Below are 21,156 nucleotides of genomic sequence, written 5' to 3' on the forward strand. Positions count from 1 at the left end.
TTCTGTGTTATCTCATTCTGAAACTTTTGTTATTTGGATGTTGAATCTCCTGGACTAATGTCCTAATTTCTATTACTTTTTCTCCTGCTTTCTGTCTGTCTGTGTATCTTTGTTTCTGTCTCTTATTCTACTTTCTTGGAGATTTCATCACATTTGTCTTTAAATCTTCTGCTGAATTTTATATTTCTGCTATCATATTTTAAATTTCCAAGAAATCCCTCTTGGTTTTTGAATGCATATTTTTATAGCCTCTTGTTTTTATTTAATGGATGTAATAGCTCATCTATCGAGAATATTAATTATATATTTTAAAAGATTTTTCTGCATTCTGCATTGTCTTTGTTTCCAAATTTCATTTTTCTATCTGTTAATTTGATTTCCATATTTCATTTTAGAGGCTTTTTTCACTGTCAGGTCATTTCTGGCTTCTCATTCATATTTCAGAGGAGACATATAAAGGAAAATTAGAAACATTTGCCTATTTACACAACAGTAAACTACCAAGTTATGTACTCACTCTTATATCCCTTATTCCAAAGTTCCCTCCTATATTTATTTCTTTTTTGCCAGAATTCTCCATCCAGAATTACTCTCAAAAAGGGTTTTTATTGTCTAGTAAAACTGTTATATTCTGTGTGCCTAATGATATCCCTATTTTATCCTCACATTTATAGTAATATAACTAGATATAAAATTCTAGTTCAAAGCTCTTTTTCTTCAGCACTTTCAAAACCATCTTTCCATGATCTCCTCACATGAACAGTTGCTGTTGACAAGTATGATCTTTGTCTGGTTCTGGGCTGTCTCTAGATTCTGTCTCATAGAGTGCTTTTTTTTACTTTTCCAAATATCCATAATGAAGTCAGGATACCAGATCTCATTTTAGAGAATGGTGATGACTACATGTAATTAAACCTTACTCTTATTTTGGGCTGTAATTCCTTCCACAGGATCTGTAGGGCTAGCCACTGACCTCCATGAATAGTAATTCTGCAGCTGAAGGAAGCATCCAGCCACAGAATCATAGAAAACTCGAAATCTTTTATCAGTTTGCTCTTACAGAACTTATTATGAAGTATTAAATTCCCTGTGACAAGGCCAATGGGAGGTAGGCATGGAGTAACGCCCACTTTGGGTTTCAGGTACATCTGGGTTCTATCTAGTTGTAATGGAGATGTCTGCCTTTCTTTGTATCCCTCTCCAAGGCTTCTATTCAAGTCCATTCACAGGGTTGTTTGGCTCGGTACAGGAGGATCACAGGCACAACTGGGTTTCCAGAGAGAGATAATGTGCTTGTGGTGTCTATGGAATATAGTGATGCTGGTGGGAGTCTTTGGGGAAAGAAGTGATGTAACAACTCTATGCTGAACAGTGTACAAGTATGTGTGTATGTGTGTACATATACAAGCTCATTTATTCAGATGAAAAGATTGGGCTGAATTGTAGTGGATTTGAGTAAGACATTTGAATTCAGGGCAAATTAGAGTAAGCAAAACTTTGGGGATACTCATAATTGGTTTATGTGAATTTTAATTTAAAACAAAATTGTGGCTACAATATGGATTGTGCTTCTTATATTTATTTGCTCAGCTTCAGAAGATAAACAAGTCCTGCCTTTGTCTTGTACAGGTAATATTCAATGAGCTACCAACCATCCATGGGGACCAAAGTCAGGGTACTGGCATAGGGACCCCAGGCACCTGCCAGGTTGCTCTCTCTGGAACTTGTTCCCCACCCCCTTGGAGGCTTATGGGCCCCTCAGCATTGTCCTCAGCACCTGTCCTCAGAATTGATCTCACCAGTGTTCCTCTCCAACTCTGCCAAGAACATGTTTGACATAGAGACTGATGGAAAGAAAGTGAGTGTGAAAAGCTCAAATGAGGCTTAACTCCAGGGGTTTTGCAGTGTGGATTGTGCTGTTTGGCTTTATAAGGAGTTTGTCCTGCAGTTTCAAGCACTCTTCAGGACTATTCCTGAATCTGGGACTCTAGAGAGGTTGGAGAATCCCTCTGGCCAGCTAGAGAACAAAAGGAATCCCTGTGCACTGGCACTCTGCTGTCATTTATTACAGAAGGCTTCCTGCCCTCTCCTATTTTTTTTTTGTAGTTGGAGGGTTGTCCTAATTGAATAGATCTCTCTCTTTACTTCAAAAGGAAAAATAGAACAAAGGAGGGAGAAAGGGAGGAAGAAAGAGAGAGAGGAAAGGGGTCAGTTCATTTCTGTTTGGGGAAAACTTTAGGTCTGTAGCAATCACCACCATCAATCATGGCGGGTGGCCTCAGCTCTGCTGAAGGAAGTCCACCACATTAGAATCCAGGGAATTTGAAATGGCAGCATTTTTGGTGACTTGCAGATTTCCACTGGCAATTTCTTTAAAGCCAAAGAATTATAATTAAAATAGAAATGGATCCAATTATATCTGCCTCCTGTCTGAAAGGATAATGAGAATCACATGTCTAAACTTTAGCAGTTTCTATTTCCAAGCAAGTTGTCCCATGAGAGAAATTCCTTCTTTTCATCAAAGCTCAGTAAACCACATTTCTCCCTCCTCCTTGGCTACTGTGGTTTTGCTCTGATTTTTTAAAGTCCCAGCAATGGAGCTCAGTCATAGTAAATGCTCTTATTTCTCTCTTTTTTTTAAAAGAAAGGTCAGGGTGATACATCTTTCAGTCTCAAACAGACAGCGATCAAGAGAGTAAGAGTCCTCTGTCTTAACCAGCCAAGATGCACCCTGTCAGAGCAGACTATTTAGCTCAGGCCATTGCCATCTAGCATTTTGTTAGGTTGTGAGGAGAATGCTAGGTGCCTGGGGAGATGAGGAGCTTACTAGGTGGCCAGGATAGGCCAATCGTGGGGAGAATTTTACCCACATGAGTGAGGCTTGCATAACATGGTGGGCATCAATGTACCTTGAAAATGGCAGAGCCTGTAATGGCACAGAGTGCCATCATTGCTAGGAATAAACAGATTATACAGTAGTGTTGTTCTTATCATCATTAGTGTGACTCTTGATGGATTTGGCATATGTATCAAGGATCCATCCAAACACAGCAGGGCACCCCACCACCTCCTCCTTCCAGGAAGCCCTAGAAGCAAGAACAGGGCAGAGTCAGCTCCCAGTGTCCAGCTATTATAAACATTTACATGCAAATCTTTGTGTAGATATATATTTTATTGTGCTTATTAATCACTTGAATACTTTTTTGGTGAAGTATCTGTTAAAATCTTTTGCCCAAGACTCAGAGACTCCAAGAAGGAACCAGTGGTTACCAAAGGGGTGGGGTGTGGGAGGGCGGGTGGGGAGGGAGGGAGAAGGGGATTGAGGGGTATTATGTTTAGTATGCATGGTATGGGGATCACGTGGAAAACAGTGTAGCACAGAGAAGGCACATAGTGGATCTGTGGCATCTTGCTGCACTGATGGACAGTGACTGCATTGGGGTATGAGTGGGGACTTGATAATATGGGTAAATGTAGTAAACACATTGTTTTTTCATGTGAAACCTTCATAAGAGTGTATATCAATAATACCTCAATAAAAAATTAAAATAAATAAAATAAAATCTTTTGCCCATTTGCACGGGGAAGGCAGTATAGCACAGAGAAGACAAGTAGTGACTCTATAGCATCTTACTACACTGAAGGACAGTGAGTGACTGTAATGGGGTATGTGGTGGGGACTTGATAATGGGGGACACCTAGTAACCACAATGTTGCCCTTGTGGTTTTATATTAATGATACCAAAATAAGAAAAATCTTTAGTCTATTTATTGTTTTGACTTATCAAATTGTAAGAGTTCTTTATATATTCTAGATACAAATCCTTCATCAGACATAGATTTGTGAATACTTTCGCATAGACCATGGCTTGTTTTTTCATTTTCTTAATGGTATCTTTTGAAAAGCAAACGTTTTTAATTTTGATGAAGTCCAATTTGTTAATTACTTCTTTTTGTATAATATATAAGAACTGTTTACCTAACCCAAGGTCACAAAGATTTTGCTTTTACTTTTAAGCCTGTAATTCATTTTGGGTTAATTTTTGTATGTATAGTGAGGTACGGGTCTGAATTCATTGGTTCAAGACCATTCTTTCTCAACTGGACTATCATGACAATGATGTTGAAAATCAATTGATCATAACATAAGGGCTTATTTCTGAACCCTCATTTCTGTTCCATTGATCTGTATGTCTGTCCTTATGCCAATACCACACTGATCACTGTGGCTTTGTAGTAAGTTTTGAGATCAGGTAGTATGAGTTCTCCAACTTTGCTCCTCTTCTAAAAAACTGATTTGGCTACTCTGAGTCTTTTACATTTTCATAGACATTCTAGGATTGGCTTGTCAATTTCTATAAGAAATTATGCCAGGATTTTGATAGGGATTCTATTGGTCAGTTTGGGGGGAATTGCCATCTTAATGTTGTTTCTTTCAGTCCCTAAAGATAGAATGTATTTCCATTTCTTTACAGCTTTAAGCTTCTCTTGTAATTTTTTGTACCTTTTACTGCAAGTCACTCCTAAGTATTTTATTGTTTTGGATGCTATTGTGAATATATTTTCTTAATTTCATTGCATTTTGGAAATTTGGTATTTTGTCTATTGATATTTATCCTGAGATTTTCTACATAATTTATTATACTCTCTCTGAATAAAGAGATTTACTTTTTCTTTCCCAATTTGTGTATAATACATTTGGTTGATCATCTTGTTTTATTGTACTACCTAGTACCTACAGTATTATACTGAATAAGAATTAGGAGAACAGATATCCTTTTGCTTTCAACCTATGATGTGTCTTATAAACAATGTACAATGGATTTGCTTTTTTATCCAGTCTGAAAATTTCTGAATTTTGACTGGAATGTTTCTTCTATTTACATTAAGTGTAATTATTAATATGGTTGGATATATATGTGTCATTTTGCTTTGTTTTCTATATGCCTCATGTCTTGTTTTTCCTCTGTCCCTGTTTTACTCCATTCTTTTGTGTGAAACAATATTGTTTAGTATTTTATTCCTTAGTAGATTTTTTAAATTATATTTTTGAATTATTATCTTAGTGCTTGCTCTAGGAATCACAATATGCATTTTAACATATCACTACCTACCTCAGGTTAATGCTAACTTAATCCAGTAAAATGTAGCAACTTTGTTCCAATACAGCTTCATTTTTCCCTACTCCACCCTCACTTTTGTGCTGTGTCATGTATTTTACTATGTCCATATATGTTGCAAACCCCAAAACACATTTGCCTTATATATATATGCCATTTAAAGAAATAATAGAAGAGAAAAATGTATATCCATTGTCTTTTATAATTACTCACTTCTTTACCATTTCTAATCTTTATTTCTTAGGAATTCTTGAGGATTCCAGTTATCAATCAGATCAATCAAAGGATTCTTTCATCCTGAAGGATTTCCTTTACTATTTTTATAATACATGTCTGTTAGCATCACAGATTAGCCTTTGTTTATTTGAGACTATTTTTATCTCTCTTTCACTTTTGAAGGATAGTTTTGCTGAATGTAGAATTCTTGGCTGACATTTGTTTTCTTTTTCAGCACTTGCAATATGCCATTCTGCTGCTTGCTGGACTCCATTGTTTCTGGTGAGATTTAGCAATTATTTGTATTGTTGTTCTCCTGTATGTGATTAATTTTTTTCTTGCTGCTTTCAACATTTCCTCTTTGTTTTCTGCTTTCAAGAGTTTGATATGACTAAGTGAAGTGAAGATCTCTGTTTTTACTACTTGGGTTTCATAGAGATTGGAACTATAAATTAATGTTTTTATGAAATTTGGGAAGTTTTCAGTCATTATTTCTTCAGACATTTTTCCTGCCCTTTTTGTCTCCTTTCTTATTCTGGAATTTCCATTATGCAGTTGGTATGCTTGATGTTGTTCCACAGGTCTGTGAGAACTTATTCATTTTTCTTCAGTCTTTTTTTTTGTTATTCAGATTGGATTTCATTCTACTGATCCATCTTCAAATTCATTGATTCCTTCTGATTTCTCAAATGTACTGCTGAACCCATAAAATAAAGTTTTCATTTTGTTATTGCATTTTTCAACTGCAGAATTTCCATTTGGTCCTTTTTAAAAAATTCATTTTTTGTTGATATTTCTACTTATTGAGTCATTTTAATAATATTTTTTTTCAAATTCTTTAAACATGGTTTCCTGTAGTATTTTTTAACATTCTTAAAATAACAACTTTGAAGTCTTTATTAAATGCAGTATTTGGGCCACTTAAAGACAGTTTTCATGGTCTTTTTCCCCCAAAGTGTGGGTCACACATTCTTCTTATTTTTCATGACTCATAAATTTTTGTTGAAAATTGGATGTTTTAGATAATATAGCATAACAAATCTAGATTCTGGATTTTTAAAAATCATTTGAGAGTCTTAGTTGTTACTACTTTTTGTTTGTTTTTAACTTGTGTAGATTTGATCTGCAGATTCTGTCATCCAACAATGTGCATCTGCTGATGACTGCTCAGATTTTTAAAAATATATTTATTGGTATTTTTTCTTTGGGGGCCTGACTTTTTTTGGGTTGCCTCAGTGTTTGCATAACTTAATTGTCACTCAATGATTGGTCAGAGGTTGGGCCTAACCACTATTCTCTCTGGTGGATCTGTGTTTGAACTGGGGGAATTTATTCAAATTTGGCTATTTCAACTCTGCCCCAGCCATTACTTTAATGCCAGACCCTCCCAGGTCTCTACAATGCACACACACAGGCTCCCAGACATCTAGGGTTATGTGGAATGCTTACTAAGATCTTAGTGGCTATCTCATTTCCAGGATCTCCTTACTTAATTTATGGCTAGTCTTATACTGCTCATCCAATCAGGATTGCAACCTTAGGCCAGGAGATCTATAGGCTTTTCACATTTGCTGCTGGCTGTGGTTTCTACTCCTCACTCCAAATCAAGTGAAGGCCAATCCTATACTGGTAGAATAGCTAGGCTGATCAGCCTAGGATAAAGGGTGGAGGCAATCTAGGGCAAGAATGTCACATATCCCCACTCTTTTTACCTGAATCTCAACAGTTTTTAATGATGATATGCTTCTCAATTTGTTGTTTACCCATGGTCAATTTCCAGAATCCTGAAACCATTGCTTTTTACAATTATGTCCAGTTTATAGTTATTTTTAGTGGGAAGGATTTGTTGATTTCTTTACTCCTTCATAGCTGGAAGCTCCACCTACATTTAATATGCCAAAGAAATGCATTTTATTATTTTTAAGCATGACATCTTATCATTTTGGCTATAAATGAGTATTAATAAGTAAAGCTAAATTTAGGAAAACTGAATTGCTTCTCTGCCTTTTGGCTAAGATGAAGTGTGGAAGAACTTCAGTTAACAATAATGTGACTTTGACATTTTGTGATCAGAAACATAAAAGCTTTTCAAAAGACGTTTTGAATTAATTCCTAAGATTTCAAGTCTGATTTGAAAAATCCATTTATCTGAATATCAAGAGTTGCATATGTTTTTAGCAGGAAATAATTTTAAGATTTAGCAACAAGCATGTGAATGAACTGGAGTTTAAATTAAAGAATTCCAAATTTTTTCCTGACCTTGGCTGCTGTTGAGGTGTAATATAAACATTTCCCTGGTGTTCTTGGTGGTGGGGGGGGGTGTAATGAGGGAGTTGGGAAATCGTGATTTATATATTTGCCATTCTCTTTTAAATAGATTCAGCTGTAATGTCTATGGCACCAGCAGAATCTCGATGTCTGCCCATTTACTGGGACTGTGGTCATTTCAGGCCCTCAGCCAGACCACCTCCCCTGGGTCTTTGCCAGCTCACTTCTCCTTTTTAGCCCATTTCTCTTGCCCTTGGCTCTGATGAAAGACGGGGAAGAGGGGTAACAGGACTTGCAGGACACCCCGCCCCAGTTTCAGAAGCCATGTGGTCACCAGGGAGACTGAAATATCCCAGGACCCTGGAAGTGGGTATGGAGCCATCCCTGAGGATGATGAAGGGAGATATGGGAAGGCCTTCCTACTAGAACAACTAGACTTGTCTCTGGTGAAGTTTGAAGCCACTGACCCTCCCCTTCTAGTGGAAACTCCCCTTCCGTGTTTTGCCTGCAAGCTCTTATTTTAACCACTGACCAAACAATCTTTTATTAATTCTCACTCTCTCCTGAAAAAACCCTCTAAGGTTCATCTTTGTTTCTCCAAGGCTGAGAACAACAAATAATCTGTCCTCTCATATTGATGATTCCCAGTTCTTGACCATTTCACTTCCACTTCAATTCCAGATGCCCCCCGATTTGTCCCCTTCATCCCACTCTGCCCAGGCCTGGGAAACTGCATTTCCTACATCATTCCCCTGCTCAGGAATGAATGGCTCCCTACTGACTACCCAAGACAATCCAGGTCTTCCTGGCCTCCTGGATCTTCCATGTTCTGGCCTGTCCTTACCTACTCTACTTACTTCCCAACCAGACACAATAATGGCCATGGGATTGTGGGAAAGAGGAAGACCAGCCATTCAGACCTGCATGACCACAAGTGACTGTACCACTAACAAAAGTACCCTAGCCTAAGGAGCATAAAAATATCTTTTACATGAAATCAATAACAGAAGCACTGAGAGTAAAGCATGTTTTTAAAGATGCTAGTGGGAGTGATTCAGAGTCAGCAGATCCAGGATGTGGATGTGAACTCTGAATAGCTTTTCAGGTGCCAGATCTGTGGCTTGATCCCATAGCTGCACAGTCCTTTATAACCAGTCTTCCTTTCCTGGCACAGCATTGCATTGTGGGCTGAATGTGTCCCCAAAAAGATATGTTAAAGTCTTAACCTCAAGTCCCTTATTTGGAAATAGGGCCTTTGCAGATGTAATTAGTTAGGATGAGGTCATTAGGGTGGGCCCTGATCCAATATTACTCCTGTCCTTATAAGAAGAGGGAAGACAATGTGAAGACAGACACACAGGAAGAACACCATGTGAAGACACAGGGACACACAGATACAGAGGGTGTGAAGATGGAAGCAGGATTGGAGTGATATTGCTATAAGCCAAGGGGCCATCAGAACCCAGGAGTAGCAAGGAAAGGTCCACCTCTAGAGACTGAAGAGAATATGCCCCTGCTGATTCCATACTTCTACCCTCCAGAACTGTGAGAAAATAAATTTCTATTGTTTTAAGCCACCCAATTTGTGGTATTTTGTTACAGTAGCTCTGGAAAACTGATAAGCATGGTTTGCATTCCTCTTCACCCACACTGTTCCCTGGTGCCTCTTGAGCATGCCACATGCTCTTCTGCAGAGTCCTCTGCTAGGGACTCTGTCTACTCAGATAAAAGCATGTCTGTCTATTCCACCTCTTTCAATGTCACCTTCTCGTTGGGCCCACCTGGGCCACTCTATTTTTAAATTAAACTTTGTATTGTAAGACAAGTGTAGATCCACATGTAGTTTCAAGAAATAATTCAGAAAGATTTTCTGTGCCCTTACCCAGTTTCCTGAAATGGTAATGTCCTGCAAACCCATAGTACTATTAGGCCAACCAGGACATTGGCATTGATACACTGAAGACACAGTATATCTTCATCCCCAAAAGTATTCCTCATATTTCTATAGTCACCACACACATCCCTCTGGTCCCATCACCTCCATATCCCTGACAACCACTCATTTATGGTCCATTTCTGTAATTTTGTCATTCCACATAAATGGAATCATAGTATGTAGCCTTTGGGATTTACTTTTTTTACTCAGAATAATTTTCTGGAGCTTCGTCCAGGTTGAAGAGTGCATTGACTGTTCCTTTTCATTGCTGAGTAGTATTCTATGGTAGAGATGTGCCAACTGGTTTGATCATTCACCTGGTTAAGGATAGCTGGATTGTTTCCAGTTTTGAGATATTACAAATAAAACTGCTATGTAAATTCACATGTAGATTTTTGTGTGAACACAAGTTTTCATTTCTTTAGGATAAACACCCAAAAGTATAATTGCTAGGTTATTGTGGGTAAAACTGCAGTCTTTCCAAATTCTCTCACCTGGCCTTAGTGCATCTCCATATCAATAGGTGTTTCTAAGGGGTGGAGAGAAGCAGTCATCTCCATATCAATAGGTAATTACAAGGGTGAGCAAGGGCATAATCTGGACCAGAGAGGTTGGGTGGAGCCCCTTCCTCTGCAGCCACCTCTTCTGCAGCCGTGACACAAGAGACACAGGAGAACAGAAGTGGATGACTGCTTGTAAGCAATAAACAGGTTTCTCCCACTTTATTTCTCCCTTTGACTGATGTCGGTTTCAAAGGTATTTTGCCCTGGGATTTTCCCCCCAGAGTTACATCTGGCAGTAGTCGGCAGGACCTCTGAACCCAAAATCTGTCTACATGTGTGCAACCCTTGGGCAGGCTGCCCCTGAGATGGTGGGGAGGTGTCCCAACCCCACCCCCACTGCGTGGATGGTGGATAGGCCCCAGTGGCTGCAGTGGTAGAGGGTGCAGCTTCACCTGGGAGCCCCCTATCTGTGGGGCTTCCAATTGGGGAGCCCCTAGTGGGGAATTGATCTTGCATACAGCACCTCCTAGAGGGCTGGGGCCTTCCCCAGAATTGGGGAAGGGTGGATACACTGGAAGCTGTGGAATTAGCCCTCTGTGATATAGAAGACTGCTTAGAGGCCCTGAGTAGCTATATAGCAAGCAGCTGGAACTGTGGGATGTCTTTTCCTCGAGATAGTGGAAATTGTTATTGAGGACAGAGAGAGGATTATTGAGGTGAGAGAGAGCCATGGGAGGAAGGAGCGGTGCCTTCAGCCCTGGAGATGGTAGAGGAGCGGGTGTGGGGCTGAGGGCCGATCTGTTGTCAAGACCACCACCTGGGGCACCAGCCTGTCCTATATTAAAGACCTGCCCAGTTGTAATTAAGAAAATAAAAATGCAATAACTGCGGGCTCCTCACGGGGAGGAGCTGCTCCCTCCCAAGGCTGTAGAGCATTCCATGCTCCACCCTTATACCCAGGAAGAGCTAGTGGACATGAGTGTCTGGTATTGGCAGAAGCCGTCAGAACCTCTGCCTACATGGCTTTTGTATCACTGGGATATGGGGTGGAAAATGTTATGTGAGGTTCTGAAATGGGTAGACTGGCTTCCCTGATGACTCACCCTTCCCTCTGGTAGCAGTTGCAGAGTGCCTGTCACACCTCAGGGAATCAGGCACTTCTGAATTGGTTGACAGCAGCAATTAGGGTAGTTTAACCTAATCAGGGTGACTTACTGTACTTACCCACTAGCTGGAAAACATATGCAGAGCTCCAGCAGGTGTTATGGGAACTAGGTATGAAAAATATAATCTATAATATGGACCCCCAGGGGCCTGATGATGAGTTGTTCACCATAGGAATGAGAAATCTGGTACTGCATACAGTTTCCCATCTCTCTTTGGGTTCCAAGTGATGATTCTTGTCCCTCACATAAGGCAACCCATAACCATAAGTGAGGCTACTCGTAGTTGAGCAGATCTGGGGGAAGTTGAAACAATGAGCATGGAAGTAAGTAAGGGCTGTGACTGAAAGGAGAGGTGCAAAGAGCCCTGTGAAGGTCTTAAAGACCCAGGTGTGGGTTAACTTCATAAAGGCTGGGTAGTGAAAGAAAAACTTAATGGACAACCCAATAAGATCTTGTTAGAACGATGGCACCAATTAAAGCCAGAGCAGTAGTTCCATCTGTTGAGGTCCAGGACATGGAAGCTGGAGGCAAAGTCCCATGTACAGCCTGTGTCCCTGAAAGACTTCCTGGGGGAGAGTACTCAGGCTATGTCTGGGCTCTCATCCCCACAGGATGACGATTGGGCATCGCGGTTTGAATGAGGGAGGGGTCAAGGTCCCTACCTTGGGGGATGTGTTAGGGACTGGAGGCCACATGTATAATTAGAAATTCATTGGTTTCCCTGTGAATGTATAGCATGCCCTGGCACTGGTGGACACAGGAGCTGAATGTTCTCTGATTTATAGCAACCCTGAGCATTTTCCTGGGACCCCTGCTCTGATAGATGGCTATGGAGGTAAGGCAATTAGAGTGAAAAAAGCCTAAATCCCACTGGGAATTGGGCATTCACCCCCAAAGGAGTATACTGTGTACATTTCTCCCATCCCAGAGTATATTTTGGGGGTAGATATCCTGCAGAGCCTGTGGTTACAGGCCACTGCAGGTTAGTTTAGACTGAGGGTATATGTGGTAAAGGCAGTTCTGAAGAGACATGCTAAGCACCCATGTGTAGCTCTGCCTGTACATTGGCAAGTGACAAATACTAAGTAGTATGAATTGCCTGGGATGGAAAAGGAAATTGGAGAAACTACAGGAATTGGAGAAGGTGGGCATCATAAAGCCCACTCATAATCCTTTGAATTCTACAGCATGGCCAGTGAAAAAGCCATACAGCTCCTGGTGAATGACTGTGGGCTACAAGGAATAGAATAAAGTCAATGTTCCTTTGCCTGCTGCTGTCCCTTCTATAGCAGCCCTTAAGGCCACCCTCAGTCATGAACTAGAGACATATCATTTTGTTGTGGACCTTGCTAATGCTTTCTTCTATATTGACATAGCACAGGAAAGTCAGGAACAGTTTGCCTTCACATAGGAAGGCCAGCAGTGGACATTCACTGTCCTTCCACAGGGAGACCTTCACAGTCCCACCATTTCTCATGGACTTGTAGCCCAGCACTTTGCTACATGGAAGAACCTTAAATGGTGCAGCTGTATCACTACATTGATGATATTCTGGTCACATCTGATTCTCTTTCAGACTTAGAAGGGGCAGCTCCTAGACTGCTGCAACATCTACAGAAGGGCTGTGAACAGCACCAAGGTTTAGGCATCTGGTTTATCTTTTAAAAGTCTTTGTGGTTTTCTGGTTAGGTAAAACCAAAGCTAGCCCAGAAGCAGTAATAGACAAGGTCTGGGCTTTCCCTACCCCTACTACTGTGACAGTATTGCAAGAGCTTTTGGGTCTTTTGGCTACTGGAGAGTGTTTATCCCATGGTTGGCCCAAATTCTGAGGCCCTTATAAAGCCCTTATACTGGTTGGTATGAAAGGGCATCAGGGGCGACTGGGATGAAACATGTGCAGCTGCTTTTACTGCTGCTAAGCAGGCAGTCAAGGCCATGCAGGCCTTGAATGTAATGGACTCATCAAGGCTCTGTGAGCTAGATATTCATGTAATGGAAGATAGTTACGGATGGGGCCTTTGGCAGTGGCTTGAACAGAGACACCAACCTATTGGATTCTCATCACAACTATGGAAAGGAGCAGAGGTCCTGTACACCTTGATAGAGAAGCAAGTGGCTGCTGTGTACCATGCCTTGCTGGCTGTGGAGCCGATTCTGGAACAGCTCCAACCAAGGTAATAATCACCTATCACATTACAGGGTGGGTGCAAGACTGGACCCAAGGCCATGGGTTGGCTTGGCACAGGCACCTGCACTGGCCAAATGGGGTGCATATTTACAGAAGTGCAGTGCCCTTTCTACTAGTCCCTTAAGTGGAGAATTCCCATGCTTATTGGGGCCAGTGACATATACCAGTGGAAAGCAGGAAGAACTTGTTTTTGAGCCATTGGTAGCCAAGAGTCCTTATCAAGAGGGAAAAGCCCCTATACCTGGAGATGCTTGGTATACAGACGGCTCTAGTTGTGGGCAGCCCCCAAAGTGGAGGGCTGTGGCTTTCCATCCTAAGACTGAGACAATATGGATGGAGGATGGAGAGGGGAAGAGCATCCAATGGGCTGAGTGGTAGGCAGTATGGCTTGTGATACCCAGGAGCCCTCCCTTATAGTTGTCTGCACTGACAGCTGGGCTGTCTATCGGGGCTTGACCCTGTGGCCACTAACATGGTATCATACCAACTGGATGGTTGGTCACTGGCTCCTTTGTGGTCAAGAGTTGTGGCAAGACCTATGGGCCTCTGGTCAGACTAAGACAGTTACCATATAGCATGTGACTGGCCATTTGTCTTTGGCATCCCCAGGGAATAATGAAGCAGATATATTGACCCAGGTGCATTGGCTAGAAGGAAAGCCTGCCTTTGATGTAGCCCAATGGTTAAACTGGCATTTGTTGCACACTGAACAAAAGACAGTGTGGGCTGTAGCCCATCTGTGGGGCTTGCCATTGACCTTTGAAGTCAGCAGAGGCTGGAAGGAGTGCCTTGTGTGCTCTAAGAGGGACTTACACCAAGTCTTACAGCAACTTGTGACAATAGTAAAGGGACCAATACCCCTTGTCAGGTAGCAGATAGACTATATTGGGCCTCTACCCATATCAAAAGGATATTAGTATGCCATGACTTGTGTGGACACAGCTACTGGACTTTTGTTTGCTTTTCCTTCATGTTATGCAGATCAACAAATGACCAAAAGGGGCCTAGAGCATCTCTTTGCAGCCTACGGCTGGCCACGGGTGATTGAGAGCAATCAAGGCACCCACTTTACTGGACATGTGTTACAAGAATTGGTGCAGCAATTAGAAATAAAGTGGAAGTGTCATGTACCATATAACCCTACCAGGGCAGGCATGATAGAGAGGTACAATGGTTTGTTGAAATCTGGCTTGAAGTTGGACACCAATAGTCTACAGGGCTGGTCAGTTTGTTTATGGACAGTGCCACGGCCTTTCAGTGAGAAGCCATTAAAAGGAGTCTTGAATTCTGTGGACATGCTAACACACCTTGCTGCCTCTCCTATACAACTATACATGCAAACCAAAGAGGAGTTATTGAGCCAGGAAATGGCCAGCAGAGCAACTTCCTTCTGCCAGCCCCAACTGAGTTAAACCCAGAAGACTCTGTTGAGTGGATGTGGCCCTGGACATCTCGACACGTGGACCAGCAATGGCTGGGCCTTCTGCCACCTTGGGGAAAATGTATGGAAGCTGGCCTCCTGTGTGTTCCTAGGGTAACAGCAGAGTGGCCCCCAAAGATACAGTAGTGTATGCAAAAGGTCCAGGAATTAAGAGCATCTTATGGGGAAGTTTTGTTTTATCTTTATGGCCAGTGCATGTACTTCCTGTAACCCTATATATTGACCCATCTGTAACCCCCACAGGGAGAAGGGTGAAAGTCTGATATACTAGACCAGGATGAGATCCCATTCCTGCCACTGTCCTATCACAGGACCACTCTCTTGCATGCATCCTACTTGGCAGATAATATTTGCCTATGCTGGTGTCATTAAAACATGTATCTTATAGCCCTTAAGGTTATTTTCTTCTACAGTCCGTGTGGCCTGGACCTGCCCCCTGGATGCAACTGCTTCTTGATGATTACTCTGAACTCCCTATCTGTTCAACTACTTGCTGCCTGTGAAATGGGTGTGCTATGGACTTAATTTGCAAAGGACTGTGTGAATCCGTAGGCTGCAAAGAGATGCTCTAGGCCCCTTTTGGTCATTTGTTGATCTGCATAACATGAAGGAAAAGCAAACAAAAGTCCAGTAGCTGTGTCCACACAAGTCCTAGTTGAATCCTCTGGCTTGAAGATTATCTTGATTTTATTGCTGTTGCTATTGTATGTTATTAGTTTGGTTACAGTGCTCCAGTTTTCCCTTACAGGGGCCATTGCAGAAGATGGGGAACAAGTAGCTTAGAAGGTGAGATTTCTGGAGGGGTGGGCTGTGGGAAAAAGTACAGTATTTCCAGAATCTTTTGCCTGGCCTTAATGCATCTCCATATCAATAGATGTTTCCTAGGGGTGAAGAGTAGTTCATCTTCATAACAATTGGTAATTACAAGGGTGAGTAAGGGCATATCTGGACCAGAGAAGTTGGGTGGGGCCTCTTCTGCTGCTGGGTTGCAAGAGACATGGGAGAGCAGAAGTGTATGACTGCTTGTAAATAATAAATAGGTTTCTCCCACTTTATTTCTCCCTTTAACTGATTTTGGTTTCAAAGTATTTTGCCCCAGGATTTTCCCCCCAGAGTTTACAGTTGTATTCTGGCCATTTTATTTTGAACTTAAACTTACCCACACACCTAAAAACATCCAATACCTTTTACCCTGCTCTACTTTTATCTTTTCCACAGCATTTCGCCTTCTAATATATTATATAATGGGCTTAATTATTTCTCAGGTGTATTGTGTTTGATCTGTCTTCCCATCCTCCCACGTCACTCTGGGCCAGAGCAGGCATAAAGGCACCAGACCTGAAGTCAGAGCTTTGAACAGTGTTCTCTATCAGGGGAAAGCATACTTGGACCATGAAGGCAGACAAAGGCCAACATGCCCATGAGCTGGTAATGTGGTTGTGCAGGAGAATCAAGACAGGACTGTATTTCTTGCTGAAAAGTGAAAAACAAATAAACAAAGCTGCTTGTCATGGCAACTGGCCAGCTCAGCTGTGTAAGTGAACAGCAAAAACATTCCTCCACTCTGCGGAAGCCCCTGGAAGAAATCCAGAACCTTGTGTACTTAGCTGACTGGGGAGTGGGGGTGGGGAGGGCCGGGGGGGGGGGGTTGTTATTATTATCATCATCACCATAAAAACATTTACTTTTTAATACATAGATGTCTTTCATTTTGAACATTTGGACTACTTGAGTGAATACTGGAAGAAATGATTAAATAATTTTATAAAATAATGCTTTGGCCTGGTTCAAAATGGTAATGTTTATAGGGTTTCCATTAACACCAGATGATGTCAGCCTGACTATTGTGTTGCTTTTTAAAACACATGGGGCTGAAAAAACATTCACAAACCATCCAAATGAGTCAAGGCTCTAAAAGACGTTTTCTCTATAAACAGCCTCCTTTGCACTTTGGTTCTGGCAGCAAAGTCCATGAGGATATTAGGAGCATGCTGGCTCTGAATGTTGGGAACTCACATACCCCATCCTCCAAAACATCCAGAGACATGACTTGCATACAAGTGCTGTCTGTGTCCCCTCCCAGCCTGGCTCTTTTCAAGATCTGACATCTTTGTGCTTTGATTCCTGCAACTATTATTCTTCACTTTTCTTCCTGACCTTTACCTCCCCTTCCCCACTCTACCCTTCATTTCTTCCCTCTTCCCTTCCCACCTGAAGCTAAACCAGCTTAACTAACCAGGCCTGCCCAGGCCTGAACTGAATCAAGGAACCACAGTAGGGACAATTGTCTTCAAAACCAGAGGCCCCAGAGCCTGGATTCAGGGGCTAAGCCATACTGGGTGAATCTCATGGTGGCTCTTCTGTTAGTCTGCTCAGGCTGCCACAATAGAAGACCACAGACTGCTTGGCTTAAACAACAGAAATTAATTTTCTCACAATTCTGGAAGCTAGAAGTCAAGATCAAGGTCTGGCAGGGTTGGTTTCCAGCGAGGACTGTCTTCCTGCCTTGCAGATGGCACCATCTCACTGTGTCCTCCCATATCCTTCCCTCAGTTCATGCACACAAGATGGCAAATGTGCAGGGGTTCAGGGGGTGAGAGGTGGAGGGAAGACAGGAAGAGAACTCTCTGGTGTCTTTTTTGTATAAGGACATTAATCCTGTGGGATCAGGGCACCACCCTTATGATCTCATGTAATGTTAATTACCTCCTTATAAGCCCCATCTCCAAATACAGTCACCTGGTGAGGTTAGAGAGAGCTGTGCAGCCAGGAGTGGTAGGCCAGGGGGCACTGTAGACAGCCCACTGGCCTGCAAGTAAAAAGGCCAGGCATCCTCCCCCTACTTTTCTTGTCATGTAATGGGGATAACAGTGAATGCTGTGCAACCACAGAGTTCTGTGGCACGTGCATGAGCTCACGTGTGTGGAGCCCTAAGTGGAGGGAGAAGCTCTCAGGCAGCAGAGGCAAGAGGAGATTAATCTTCTCACTTTTTCATGGTGCCAAGAACAGCCAGCCCCTGGGTTGGCAGCTGTAGCTGCTCTCTGGCCCTATTCCTCCCTGATATCTGTCTCTAAACCTACACTCTAAAAGAGCCACACTGTATCTCATGACCAAAATTAGAGGCCTGCTGCCCTTGCTGCTTGTGAATGAAGAGCAGACCAGAATGTGGCCTGGAAGTGCAGAGCAGCTCGGTGGACCTAGCTGCAGCTGTCATGAACCAAAGGGAGAGCAGCCTCCTCAGGAAGGAGGGTGGGCGTCTGCATGTGTGCATGGGTGTGCAAGTGCTGGAGATGAGGGGTGTGGCCATGAGTCCTTCTTGCAAATGGTTATGTGACTCCAGGTGTCTGGAAACAGCCCAAGTTGACTATAAGACTCAGCTCCTTGGGTCCCACCATGACCAAAAGCATGTAGTTCTGGCCTAGGACAAGGCCTCTAAGAGACTGGGGGAGCCAAGCGGGGGTAGCATGTGCTGTGGCAGATGTCTGAGCAGCACTTCCCCAGAGGCCAAGGCCCTCTGTGGGATATGAGTGTGTGGAGGCAGGTGCGCGGGATTGGTTAGTGCGGTAACACTGATTTCCTCTTTCTCCAGTCCCTCTGAGAACACATAACCCGAGAAGAAGCCTAAACTTTATAAGAGAAGAGACTTGTGACCCTCAGTCACACGGGGTGGGGATGGCAGTCTGACCTCTCTGCAGCCAGCTTTCCCAACCATGGATGGGAACATTGCTTCCACCCCTGACAGGGGAAGAGCAAGAGGACTCAAGCTCTTGGAAAACATCACAGTATTTTTAAAGAAGATTAAAAATTATGCAGCTGGAGGGAAAAACAAGTGTCAGGATTCTCCCATATGGTGTTGGAAGCTCTCATTTGAGCTTTATGAAGTATGCTAGCCCCTCAGTTACTTGAATTGGTCATGGAATATGCTGTTCCCAATAGGATAATATTTGGAAATGTCCATTTCACCTATACAACAGGTTTCCATAAAACCCCTAGGCTGCACCAGGTCAATATGGCACTAGAGATGTATCAGTAAGAGCTCTGTCCCATGGAACTTGCTCTTACGTGGGAAAGGACAGGCAGTGAGCTACTAATAGAGTAAATCAGTAAATTGTACTGTGCACCAGAGATCAGCTAGGTGCCACAGAAAAAGAAGAGGGATGGGCAGGGATAGGGTGGGTGGAGCAAGTTACAACTGATAAAAGAAGGCCTTATGTGCAAGATGACACTTGAGAAAAGACAGAAGAGCAGGAGTGAGCCAAGTGGACATGTGGGGTAAGAGCCTTCTAACCAGAAAGAGGAGCCAGTGCAAAGGCCCTGAGATAGGTAAGACAGATGAGAATTCATGCATTAATGAGATAGGATAGAGTAACATTAACAAGAGAGAAAACACAAATTTCAAGCATCAAGAATAAAGTTATCACTAATAATTTTGTAGACTTATAGAACTAATAAAGGTTAATGGAAGGTTTTTGAACAATTTTATGCTAAAATATTGACAAGTTAGATAAAATGGACAAATTCCCTAAAAAATATAACTTACCAAAACTGACACAGAAAGAAATAGAAATTCTGAAGATCCCTATGTTGAACTTTTAAAACGTTAATGTGCAATTAAAAACCTTTTGCAAAGAAAACTTCAGCACAGATGGTTTTACTGGTAAATTCAATGTAGCTTGCAGGGAAGATATTATACCAGTTGTATACAAATTGTTTCAAAGAATGGAGAAGGAAACTATTTCCCAATTTTTTAATTTTTTGGCCAGCCCAACCTTCATACGGAAACCAAAGACATTACAGGAAGAGAGAACCACAGACCAATATTCCTCATGAATATAGATACATTCTTTTTTTTTTTTTTTAGAGGGCATCTCTCATATTTATTGATCAAATGGTTGTTAACAACAATAAAATTCAGTATAGGGGGGTCAACGCTCAATGTACAATATAGATACATTCTTAACAAAATATTGGCAAATTGAACCCAACATTTTTTTTAAAAGGATAGAACATGACCAAAACTTAGGCATTTTTACCAGGAATGAAGGTTGTTTTATTTTTAAAATATCAATCAGTACAATTCATCACATTATCAGAATAAAAGAAAAAGATCACATGATCATCTCAATAGATACAGGAAAAGCATTTTACAGAATTGAACACCTCTTGGCACACTAGGAATAAAAAGGAGCTTTATCACTTATATGGGGAATTTCAGACAAAAATCTACAGCTAACATTATGCAGAATGATGAAATATTGGAAGTTTCACCTTACAATGGAGAGCAAGGCAAGGCCATCCACTACCAATTCCACTCAACATTGTACTAGAGATCACTATTCACTGGGACAATATGGCAAAAAAGAAATAAAAGGCATAATGATTGGAAAGAAGCAATTAAAACTGTCTAGAACTAATAAGTGAATTTAGCAAAGTCTCAGAATACAAGGTCAGTATCCAAACATAAACTATTTTTATATACTAACAACAAAAAATTGAAAAAGTTTTGAAATACCATTTAACAATAAAGGTCAGATTGAGGGAACACTTTGGTGTATTGGGATCATATTTATGATGGTAGTAATGCACAATCTGAAAATAAGAAAGCAATTTCATTGTAATATAAAAAAGAATAACATAGGAATAAACTTAATCTAAGGCAAAGACTTATACATTAAAAACTATAAAACACTATTAAAAGAAATTTTAAAAATCCTAAAAAGTAGAAAGACATCCCATTTTCATGGATTAGAAGACAAAATTGTTAAGATGATAATGCTATCAAAAGCAATATATAGATTCATGCAATCCATATCAAAATCCAAATTTGTTTTTTACGAAGTAGAAAAATGCACTCTAAAATTCAGATGGAATCTTAAGGGATTCCAAACCACCAAAATAATCTTGAAAAAAGACTGATTTCAAAACTTACTAAAAAGATATTATAATCAAAACGTGTACTGGTATGAAAATAGACATACAGAACAATGGGATAGAATGGTGAGACCAGAAATAAGCCTAAACTGATTTTCAACAAAGGCCAAGATCACTTAATGTGGAAAGAAGAGGCTTTTCAATAAATGGTGATGAAAAAACTGGATATCCTTATGCACAGGAATGAAGTTGAGCCCTTAACTTATGCCATATACAAAAATTAACTCAAAATAAATTAAAGACCTAAATGTAAAAACTAAAACTATAGAACTCTCAAAAGAAAAGCATATATGAAAAGCTTCACGACATTGGATATACCAGTGATTTCCTGGATATGACACCAAAAACAAAGGGAACAACGATAATTTATCTACTTCACCAAAATTT

The 21,156-nt window shown here is 41.3% G+C and overlaps 1 long non-coding RNA gene across 2 annotated transcripts in view; it reads left to right on the forward strand.

Moving 5' to 3' along the window:
* The window catches only part of LOC118972276 (uncharacterized), a 55,437-nt gene extending 46,251 nt beyond the window's left edge, over positions 1 to 9,186 (forward strand). The window contains exons 3-4 of one of the 2 annotated variants that reach the window (XR_005061155.2): positions 5,572 to 5,618; positions 8,286 to 9,186. This is a non-coding gene — a long non-coding RNA (uncharacterized lncRNA). The remainder of the gene's footprint in view (positions 1 to 5,571; positions 5,619 to 8,285) is intronic. The other variant, XR_012121192.1, reaches the window with a different exon arrangement.
* The last annotated feature ends 11,970 nt before the right edge of the window (positions 9,187 to 21,156 follow it).

The sequence above is a fragment of the Manis javanica genome, chromosome 9 (genome assembly GCF_040802235.1).
Source record: "Manis javanica isolate MJ-LG chromosome 9, MJ_LKY, whole genome shotgun sequence".
Taxonomy (NCBI): Eukaryota; Metazoa; Chordata; class Mammalia; order Pholidota; family Manidae; genus Manis; species Manis javanica.